The following is a 9,857-nucleotide window of genomic DNA, read 5'->3' as shown; positions in this document are numbered from 1 at the left end:
CAGCTCTGGAGGAAGGTCCTGAGAAGGACCTTGATCTGGGAGCATCTCGGCGTAGGAACCTCAGGCCCAAAGGGCGTACTTTGCCCCTGGTGCTGCTTTCTGCCTGGTATAAAGTCCCCTTGTCTCACTATTCGCTTCTTTTCTAATTCAAAGAGATTGGCTTAAGGCACTATCTAATCTTGTACATCTCATCAATATAACTGCCACTAATCCATCTCATTTCATCATAGTGATAGAATTTAAAACACATTGGTAAATCACATAAAATGGTGGACAATCACACAATACTGGGACTCATGGCCCAGCTAAGCTGACAGATGTTTTGGGCGGGGGGGGACACAATTCAATCCATGACAACATGCATACAAGGCAGTTGAAAACACCATGGCTTGGGGGTCAGGCACACCTTAGTCCTCAAAGTGACATCTTTTGCTTTTTAACACTTTAAAGAGGTCTTTTACAGCATATTTGCCCAGCGCATCCATCTTTTGATTTCTTGACTGTTGCTTCCATGAGCATTGATTGTGAATCCAAGTAAAATGAAATCTGTGATTTCATTATTTTCCCTGCTTATCATGACATGTTAGCACCCACACTTTACAGATGAGACAGCAGAATAAGAAGGTGAGGAAATTTGCAAAGCCACAAACTAGTAAGTGTTGAAGTATTTTCTTTCACAAAATGTAAGAGAAGGCAATTATCTAAAAAGCTTTTCACAGTACCTGGAATGTTTATTTTATAGGAACACTTTTAAATGCTTATTAGGAATTTGTGATTCAGCAGGAGAGAACACAAGAAGACAGGATATCTGTGTGTGTGACCTGAGAGCATATTCGGGTTCCATTTCCTACTTTTTCCAGTTCTTAAATTAAAAGAGCATTAGTGTTTCCTCATATTAATGAAGAAATAATAAATGCAGATGATTTATTCTACTAGGAAAAACAAAAAGCCAAATTTATATTGCAATAAAATAAACGAAATCAAAGAATGGTTTGCTCTACAAGGAGAGACTAAAAAGGGGATTGAAACATTTCAGTGAACACATGAGTCCATGAAAGATTATTCACAGGAGCGACAGGAGCCCTGATGGTGCAACTGTTCAGTGCCCTGCTGCTAACTGAAAGGTTGGCAGTTCAAACCCACTCAGTGGCTCTGCAGGAGAAAGACATGGCAATCTGCTCCTGTAAAGATCACAACCTAGGCAACTCTACGGGGCAGTTCTAGTGGGTCACATAGGGTTGATATGAGTGGCAATTGACTCAGTGGTACCCAAAAACAACAATGGGAGCAAGGGATGTGCTGGGTACGTCTGCTTCACTGTTAAGATCAACAGACCCTCACCAAGCAAGAGAAGAACCTAGCATTTATCAGTAATGCCGGATGCTGGGGTCCCTATTTTGACATAAAGTTTAGACTTAAAAAGAAACATGGACATAATTACAGATCCTATGGGAGGTGAGGACTTGGATACTGATGTTTCAAGACAGACATCTCAGCTTGTGTGATGGTTGAAGTTGTGTATCAACTTGACTGGGCCATGATTCTCAGTGGTTTGGCAGTTGTAATGTAGTTTGGCAGTTATGTAATGCTATAACAGCCAATCAGTTAAAGGGGAGTTCCCTTGGGGGTATGGCCTGCAACCAATATGCATGGATTTTCTGGCAAAGCTCGCTTGCTGGCTTTTGCTCTGCTCTGGATCCTGCATTTGGCTCATCATCATCTGAACTCCAGTTCTTGGGACTTCAGCCAGTATCCTGCCATCCTACCTGTTGATCTTGGGTTCATCTGCCCCTGCAGCTATGTAAGTCAGAGCCCAAGGCCTGACCCACAGACTTGGGACTCTCTAGCCTTTAAGACCATGTGAGCTGTTTCTTTGTATGAATTTGTCTCTCTATATATACATAAACTTCACTGATTTTGCTGGAGAACTTGGGCAAGAATCAGAACATTAAGCCTCAGCTGCTCCATCTGTAAATGCTCAGTCACAGGCTCAAAGAAGCTTGGCCAACTAAATTAAGGCAATGACAAGAATAGCTACAGAATCTCCAGACCCAGTAGAAAAACAAACAAAAAGAGGGGAAGGTATAAGAAGGCTTTTCCTCTCAAGCCTCAGCAACAGTCACGTGATCACATGTTGTTGTTAGTTGCCATCTAGTGGATTCCAGCTCACACATGTCATGTGGATTCTTCTGATCACTAGATGCTTCCATCATACTGGGGCTGGAAAGTGCCTCAGACATCACCTAACCAGTTAGCCAGTTCTGTGTCACTTATGACATAGAACTCTGCTCCACAGCATTTTCTTTTTCCTTTGTAGTATTTTTTTCATGTTTTGTGTGTATGATAAAAACATAACAAAACATATGCTCATTCAATGATTTCTACATACATAACTCAGTGTCCACTGTTTTCAATGGCTGATTTTGTTGGAAATCATCAGGCCTTTCTTCTGAGTTGCATGTGGGTGGACTTGAACCTCCAACGTTTCACAAGTTAATCATTTGCACCACCCAGGGACTCCTCTGACATCAGCAAGACATGAGGAAGCTTGCCCAGAGACCCAGGGCCACAACGACAAAGTGAGCAGTTCCTGGCTCCTCTGAGCCTGCGAAGCTTTCCACTCGCCCAGCTACCGCTCGCCCTGTTAATCATAAAAAACGTTACGAACAGCAAGTATAACACAAACCAAAACTCTAACACATACAAGAAGACTCGTAGGAACCGTGCCAATTTTTCTAAACAGTAGTTGTCTTTGGATGGTGGATTTACTATTTTTTTCCATTTTCACAGGCTGTAAGTAATTTTGTGTTCTTAACCTCCCTATACTTCTGCTTCTCCATCTCTACCTGGTTATGAAAATTAAAGACACTTAAAACAAGGCCTGGTGTAGTATAGTCAATGAATGTCAGCTGTTATTTTTCACCAAAAAAAGTGTTATTTTAACAAAAATATTTTAAAATGTTTTACTGATCATTGCTCTTAATGAACGTCTCTTCAATGGAAAAAATACTTCTTCGAATCAGAGTCCTTACCCCTCACCGTAATCCGCATTCCTAAAGTGGAGTAGCAAGTTGCAAAATATTAATTTGCGGAGGGGGTCTGCCCTTTCCTTTTCCATGAAAAACTGGGAATCACACCCCAAAACCCGAAGACACTTTCTAAAGATCGACATCTTCTTGTAAGGAAGTTGGTTTGTTAAGTCGGGCTTTCCCAAAGGCGAGCTCTTCTCTCCGCAGAAAACAAAACGCGCCCGCCTCCGCCATTACGGCGCACGAAGAAAAATGGAGGCGCGGCGTCTTCCTTGCTGCGGCCGCCCGCGCGGCGCCTGCGCCCTGCACGCCCCACTCGCCCCGCCCCCAGCCCCGAGGCCGTTATGCCCTTGAGGGAGGTGAGGGAGCGCTCTTCAGCGCCCCCTTTCCCCTTCGGAGAGCTTGGTTCCGGCGAGCCCAGCTCCGGCCCTGGCAGTCCGCTCCGGGCCACCCCGGGCCGCGAGCCGCTCCGCAGGTGTAATCCGAGCTCCGGGCTTTCCCTCCAGCCCTTTGTGTCCCGGCGCGCGTCAGAGGGAACGCGGGAACGCGCGCCGCGCCGTGCGCCTGCGCAAGGGGGCGGGCGGTACGCCCTGCCGGGAGTCGGGAGTGGGCGCCTCTGCGGCCTCCCCGCCCCTCGCCCCGCCCAGCCCGCCATTTCGTGCTCTGGCGCCTCGCTCTCCAGGCTCGCGGCCTCCGCGTGATGGACGCCCGGAAGCCGGGGCAACAAAGGCCCGAGCGCGGGGGTTGTGCGGGCTACGGGTTCCTACGCTGCCCGCCGGGCGAAGATGGCGCCTTGAGCCGGAAGCTGTGCCGAATTTGGGGGAAACGGGTGCCTCTCCCAGTCGGAATGGGCCTTCAGGCTGGCCCCGGGTTTGCGTGGCCTCGTGCGTGCAGAGCCCCAGGGGTGCACCCTTCGTGTTTTCGCAACCTTGGGGACGTGCACACACCCTAGTGTACCGAAACACGTGTGAGCATACTCAGGCTGTTTGCACAGACATCCGGGGACGTAGATGTACGGGCTCCCGACTTGTTCAGCGCAGGAGTGTGCACGAACTTGGGGTGTGCACGAACCTGGGGCGCGTGCGGCTTCTTGCATGCATCAACCAGGGTTTTTTCACGTGTTGGTGTGTGCACGGACCTCGAAGATGTTCTCGGACCCGAAAAATCCGCCCTCGTGTTTACACTCCCTGGCTGTTCACACAGGTCCGGGTATCCATGGGCGCGTGCATTCCCGAACCTAGTGTGCGCTTGAACCGTGTTTGCATGGCCCCGGGGGTGTGCACCGACCTGCGAGTACAGGCCCCGCCTCCGCAGCCTGGGGCTCCCGCGAAAACTCCCGTTTCTGTCCTTTCTTGGAATCCCCTCTTTTCCCTGTTAACATCCAAAGCATAACCTGCCAGGCCCCCTGCACAATTTTTAAGCTTTAGTCTTCCCTAATCGCTTATCGGTCTTCTGCATCGGACCCGACTTTGCACCCGGGGCACGGAGTGACGGTGACACGGAGCGCGTGGCTCGCCGGTTGGGGGAAGCAGACCGAGGCAAGGCGATGCAGCTGTGATGGACCGCAGCCCGGTCGGGGAGGCCAGGGAAGGCTTCCTCAGGAAGTCCTGCGTCAAGGACAGTCCAGCTGCCAGCGCTTGGCGAGGAGAGCGAGGGGGTCAAGACCCACGTGGTGCTCAGGAGTGTGAACTTTTTTCTGGGAAGTATTGAAACAGGAAATGCAACCAAACTCGCATTTGAGAGAAAGCAGGGGACGGAAAAGAGTGGAGAGCCGAAACCCCGGGTAGAAAGCGCCCCGGGTAGAAAGCGCCGCAACAGTCTGAGGGGAGGGAGCCCTGAGCAGGGAACTGGCAGGCTGGGGAGGGAATGGGAGGAAAAGCCTGTTGGGCGCATGGTCGTTGAGCCTGCAAATCCATCCCCCTGGGAGCCCGTGCTGCCCTACACCCCACCGTTTACACTTTCCCGAGGCCTCAGCACACTCCTCCCCTCCCAGGAGAGGAACACATACCCCACCCCCAGCAGTGTCTGTTACCAGCTGGGTGCCTGGGCAAGTTGTTGGAGATAACAGTACTCACCTCAGTGCAGGTGGAGGGAGATACCGCACCGGAGAACAGGGCAGAATTCCTCTTTGTCTATCAAAGAAGCACCACCTCAGCGCGCACTTTACATAGGGCTACAGATTTACTCCTGTTGGAGTCCCTGGATGGTACAAACGCCTAATGGCTCTTGGCTGCTTACCAAGGTTGGCAGTTTGAATCCATCCAGAGGCACCTTGGAAGAAAGGCCTGGCGATCTACTTATGAAAAATCAGCTACTGAAAACCCTCTATGGCACAGTTCTACACTGACACACATGGGGTCGCCATGAGTCAGAATCGACTGGATGGCAAGTGGTTTTTATGCTTGTGGTACATAGGTACACTTGAAGGACGTAAAAGTCCGTCTCCAATGACGTACCTTTACATTCCCAATGCGAGCCGCTCCACAACATCCCCAAGACGGATCACGGAGCCCCTGTTTGAATGGCTCATGATGGAAAACAGCCCTTTCACAGGGCACCTTAGGTGGTATTGACCACCTTTTTTCAGGCCCAGATCTTGGTCCACTGCAGCGGAAGATCTGTTCTGTCATCCAGAAGGTATTTTTTGAGCACTTGCTATGTGAGGGGGTTGGGAGTTAGAGCTATCAACACAGTTCCTGCCTCTAGGGGCCCATAGACCCTAGTCACAGGACCTCAGGACCCACCCAGTAGGCTCTTCGTCCTGGCTGTAATAATGCGCCTGGGTTACAGTGCTGCAGGGGCTAGAGGCAGATGGGCAACGTGACCCCTGCCAACATGGAGAGCTGTATGATTGGGCACAGTTGCCTCAGCCTGGGGCAGGTCCAGTTAAGGCTGCCAGGGTGGGGAATGCAGAGCTGACACACCCTCAGGAGCACCCCGGACTTTAAGTAAAAAGACCCACAGGGACAGCCTGTCAGGTTGGGTGTCTCTGCTGAGCACTCTGCAGCCACATTTGGGCAGCTCTGCCAGCCTGGGAGGTGGGGCCTTAGGCCAGTGGACTTCTTGTTTCTGTGTCACTCAGGTTTTGCCACCGAGTTTGGTTTGGTTTGGTTTCAGTCCACCAGCAGGGTCATGGGTTGGGTCCTCCTAGGAAACCAGGCTTGGAGATGTGATCTAAATAAAGTCTGTGTACCTGGAAGCAGGTGAGGCGGTCCCACCCTCCTACTGCTGACAGGTAGTACCGGCTCACAGCTCCACCTTTCACACTTCCCAAAAGGCCGGGGATGAATTACCCAGTAAGCAAGGTAAGTACCTGCTTAGGGAATCAACAAAATAGGGGCACCAGTTGTCCAAAGACCCATAGATGCGAAGCAACAGGGCACAAGGAAAAGCAAGCGCTGCAGCGGGAGGGAACTGGCAGGGCACTAAATGAAACTGGTACCAGTTCCAGTGTGTGAGAACGTGCTGGCTGGAAATAAAGTGCACACAGGGTCATGAGGGCACCCACACACAAGGTTGTTTAAGCTGTGAGATCCCTACCACTTTAACACCTTCGTTGATACTTGTCCCCTATGGGCCCCTCCTTTATAATTGAAGCTCCTTATCTCCACTGGTCTCTTGGGAGTATACTCTTTCTTTCTAATAAACAAGAGGTAGAGGGTTGGTTGTGGAGTCTAACTCTTGCTACCTCCACCCAATCTGCAACTGGATCCAACTTGATCATTACTGGGAAAGGATGAATTATATTAACAGATAACAGGCCTCTATCCATTTTGAGGGAACTGTTTTTTACATCCATGTCTGCTGATCCAGCAACTCCAGCCAGGAGGGCCAGCAGTACATACATACATATACATATCATAACTCACATGTCCTGTTCAAATGTGTGAGTAAGCACAAGAGGGACACCACAGAGTATCAGTGTTTAGGGCCCTCCCATGCCTTAATCTGGCCCTGCAAAAGGCCCAAGAACCTGGGTGGTGTCATCCTCCCTCACCCACCCTGCCCTTTACCTACCACCCAAGCGGGGAACAGAACTGTCCCTCTGAGTGCCTCACTGGGCACGGGGTCCGTGCCCAGGAAGCACCTGCTGGGGAATCTCTGGCCTCCAATAGTAACCTCAGGGGCATCAAAGGTGCCACCCTTGGCAGCTTCTTTCTTACCTCTAGGGGGCCACATTTAAGAGAGGAAGGGTCCCTTGAGAAATGAGACTTTGCAGAAGGATAAATGCACCTTGTGCCCGCCAACTTCCTTCAGAGGTCTGTGGGCTTGTTCACGGCCAGTGTGACTTGTAAATAATTTAATGGAAAACTCCAGAAGGAAGGCAGCCCACGTGAGCCTGAACTTGCCCGCCAGAAGCAGGTTGTGAAATGTTTCTCTAAGCAGTGGCTGGGGGGGTCAGGACGCCTCCATTACAACCCAGGGAAGTGGCATTGCTCTGGGCTCCCTGGGGAACCACACTGTGGGTGGAGTTTCTTTAGGAAGATCAGTCTCCATGCCACTCCACAGGAACCCAAAGTCAGGGGTCTCTTTGACCCCAAATGTATCCTGCCCTCCTCCCTCGCCCCCAGCCCAGAGAAGGTCAGGGCGCTCTCTGGGCCTCAGAGCAAATGATGAGTCCCCACACCACCTGCCCTCCCTACTCCCCCGCCCCGGCCTCAGGGCGGTGCCTCTGGTCCCCACAGCCGCCGGTCTGGGAGGCAGCCTGGGCGGGGAGGGAGACAGAGGGAGGGAGCAAGCAAGCCGAGCTGCTGCCCAAAGGCACAAACATTTCCTTATGTGGTGGCTGTAAGGGCCGGGGCGGTACCCAGGGGGTTGCTGGGGACAGTAGGAGGCTGGACACGCCCAGGGTGATCAGAGACCCAGGCTCACAGAGGCAGGGCCGCTGCCAAACAGGATTTCAACCTTATGTCAGGGTCCAGACAAAGGAGGAAGGCCCCCTGCCCTGATGCTTTTGTCCCCCAGGAGGAAGTGGTCCTGGCGCCCATCCAGACCCTCTCCCAGAATTCCCCAGTGCACAAGGGCAAGTGACCCTGAGAGCGGTGCAGGCAGAGACCCCAGGCCTGGGCAAGGAGGTAGGGGTGACCAGACCTCTCCTACCCCTTACCTCCCCACCCCTGCTCTGGCTCCCAGGACAAGGCGGCAGCACCCTCATTTCCGGCTGGCCTCTGGAGCGATATTTGGATGAGGTGGTGAGCCAGTGACTCAGGGAGGGGTGGCATCCCTGGCAATGGGGCCATTTCTGTTCCCAGGCCCCTCTGGCCCTGGCTCCCAGACTCCATGACATCTGAGCATGAGGGCAGACGGGCCTTCCCACAGCCCGGGCAGGTCCAGGGCCCCTGGGCTGCCACGGTGTGGAACCTTGATCTCAGCGGACACCAGAGCTGCCCAGAGCCTGGTTAGCGTACCTCAGCTCTGACCCTTCATCTGGAATTCGGGGGGATCTACTCTGACCCTGAACTGCCTGCAGATCTCATTCTCCAGTATTACAGCCTTTATACAGACTAATATCTGAGAGTCCGGGCCCAGTGAAATTTTTTTTTTTAATTGTACTTTAGATGAAGGTTTACAGAACTAGCTTCTCATTAAACAGTTAGTACACACATTGTTTTATGACGTTGGTTAACAACCCCATGACATGTCAACAGTCTCCCTTCTCGACCTTGGGTTCCCTATTCCCAGCTTTCCTGTCCCCTCCTGCCTTCTAGTCCTTGCCCCTGGGCTGGTGGGCCCCTTTAGTCTCGTTTTGTTTTATGGGCTTGTCTAATCTTTGGCTGAAGGGTGAACCTCAGAAGTGACTGCATTACTGAGCTAAAAGGGTGTCCATGGGCCATACTCCCAGGGTTTCTCCAGTCTCTGTCAGGCCAGCAAGTCTGGTCTTTCTTTTTGAGTTAGAATTTTGTTCTACATTTTTCTCCAGTTCTGTCAGGACCCTCTATTGTGATCGCTGTCAGAGCAGTCAGTGGTGATAGCCAGATACCATCTAGTTATACTGGACTCGGTCTGGTGGAGGTTGTGGTAGATGTGGTCCATTAGTTCTTTGGACTAATCTTTCCCTGTGTCTTTGGTTTTCTTTATTCTCTCTTGCTCCCAAAGGGGTAAGACAAGTGGATAGCCACTCATAGGCTTTTAAGACCCCAGACGCTACTCACCAAAGTAGAATGTAGAACGTTTTCTTTATAAACTATGTTATGCCAATTGAGCTAGGTGTTCCCTGAGCCAGTGGTGTATTTTTTAAGTGGGGCTTTTAATGGGAAATGTGCTTACCCCATAAATCACTAATTGGTCTAATTTCAGGGAGTCTAACTAGAGGCTGCAACCCAGAGATAATCCCGGGCCAGAAGGCCCTTGGCATGCCTGTACCCCTTCACCCCCTCACCAGCCAGTCAAGCAAGTAGAAAGCTCCCAGTACTGGCTCCGGCCCTCCCGGGTGGAGGAAGCTTAGGTGTTGTTGGGTGTTGTCAATTCAATCTATGACAGAGGGTGTACTGGAGTGGGAGTCCCTGCATGGAGCAAACAGTTAAGTGCTCCGCTAGTAACCAAAAGGTTGTAGGTTTGAGCCCACCCAAAGGCACCTTGGAAGAAAGGCCTGGCAACCTACTTCCAAAAGATCACAGCCATTGAAAACCCTGTGAACACAGTTCTACTCTGACACACATGAAGTTGCGAGGAGTTGGAGTCAACTAGACAGGATACTGGAGTAAGGTGGGTCCTAGTGCCAAAGAAAGGTGATCCAACAGAAGGCAGTAATTACTGCACTATGTCGTTGATACCACTCACATGTTAAATTTTGCTGAAGATACATCAAAAGCAGTTGCAGCAGTACGT

General features: G+C 51.2%; 1 long non-coding RNA gene across 1 annotated transcript; it reads right to left on the bottom strand.

Moving 5' to 3' along the window:
- Positions 1–2,433: 2,433 nt before the first annotated feature.
- LOC135231517 (uncharacterized) lies at positions 2,434–8,991 on the bottom strand. Its single transcript, XR_010322208.1, has 2 exons — positions 5,105–8,991; positions 2,434–2,641 (listed from the first exon to the last, which is right to left on the bottom strand). It is a non-coding gene; the product is annotated as an uncharacterized LOC135231517 (long non-coding RNA).
- Between the last annotated feature and the right edge of the window lie 866 nt (positions 8,992–9,857).

The sequence above is a fragment of the Loxodonta africana genome, chromosome 6, assembly GCF_030014295.1.
Source record: "Loxodonta africana isolate mLoxAfr1 chromosome 6, mLoxAfr1.hap2, whole genome shotgun sequence".
Lineage (NCBI taxonomy): Eukaryota > Metazoa > Chordata > Mammalia > Proboscidea > Elephantidae > Loxodonta > Loxodonta africana.
The sequence above is the reverse complement of the archived record's forward strand: the minus strand, read 5'-3'. Positions and strand labels throughout refer to the sequence as shown.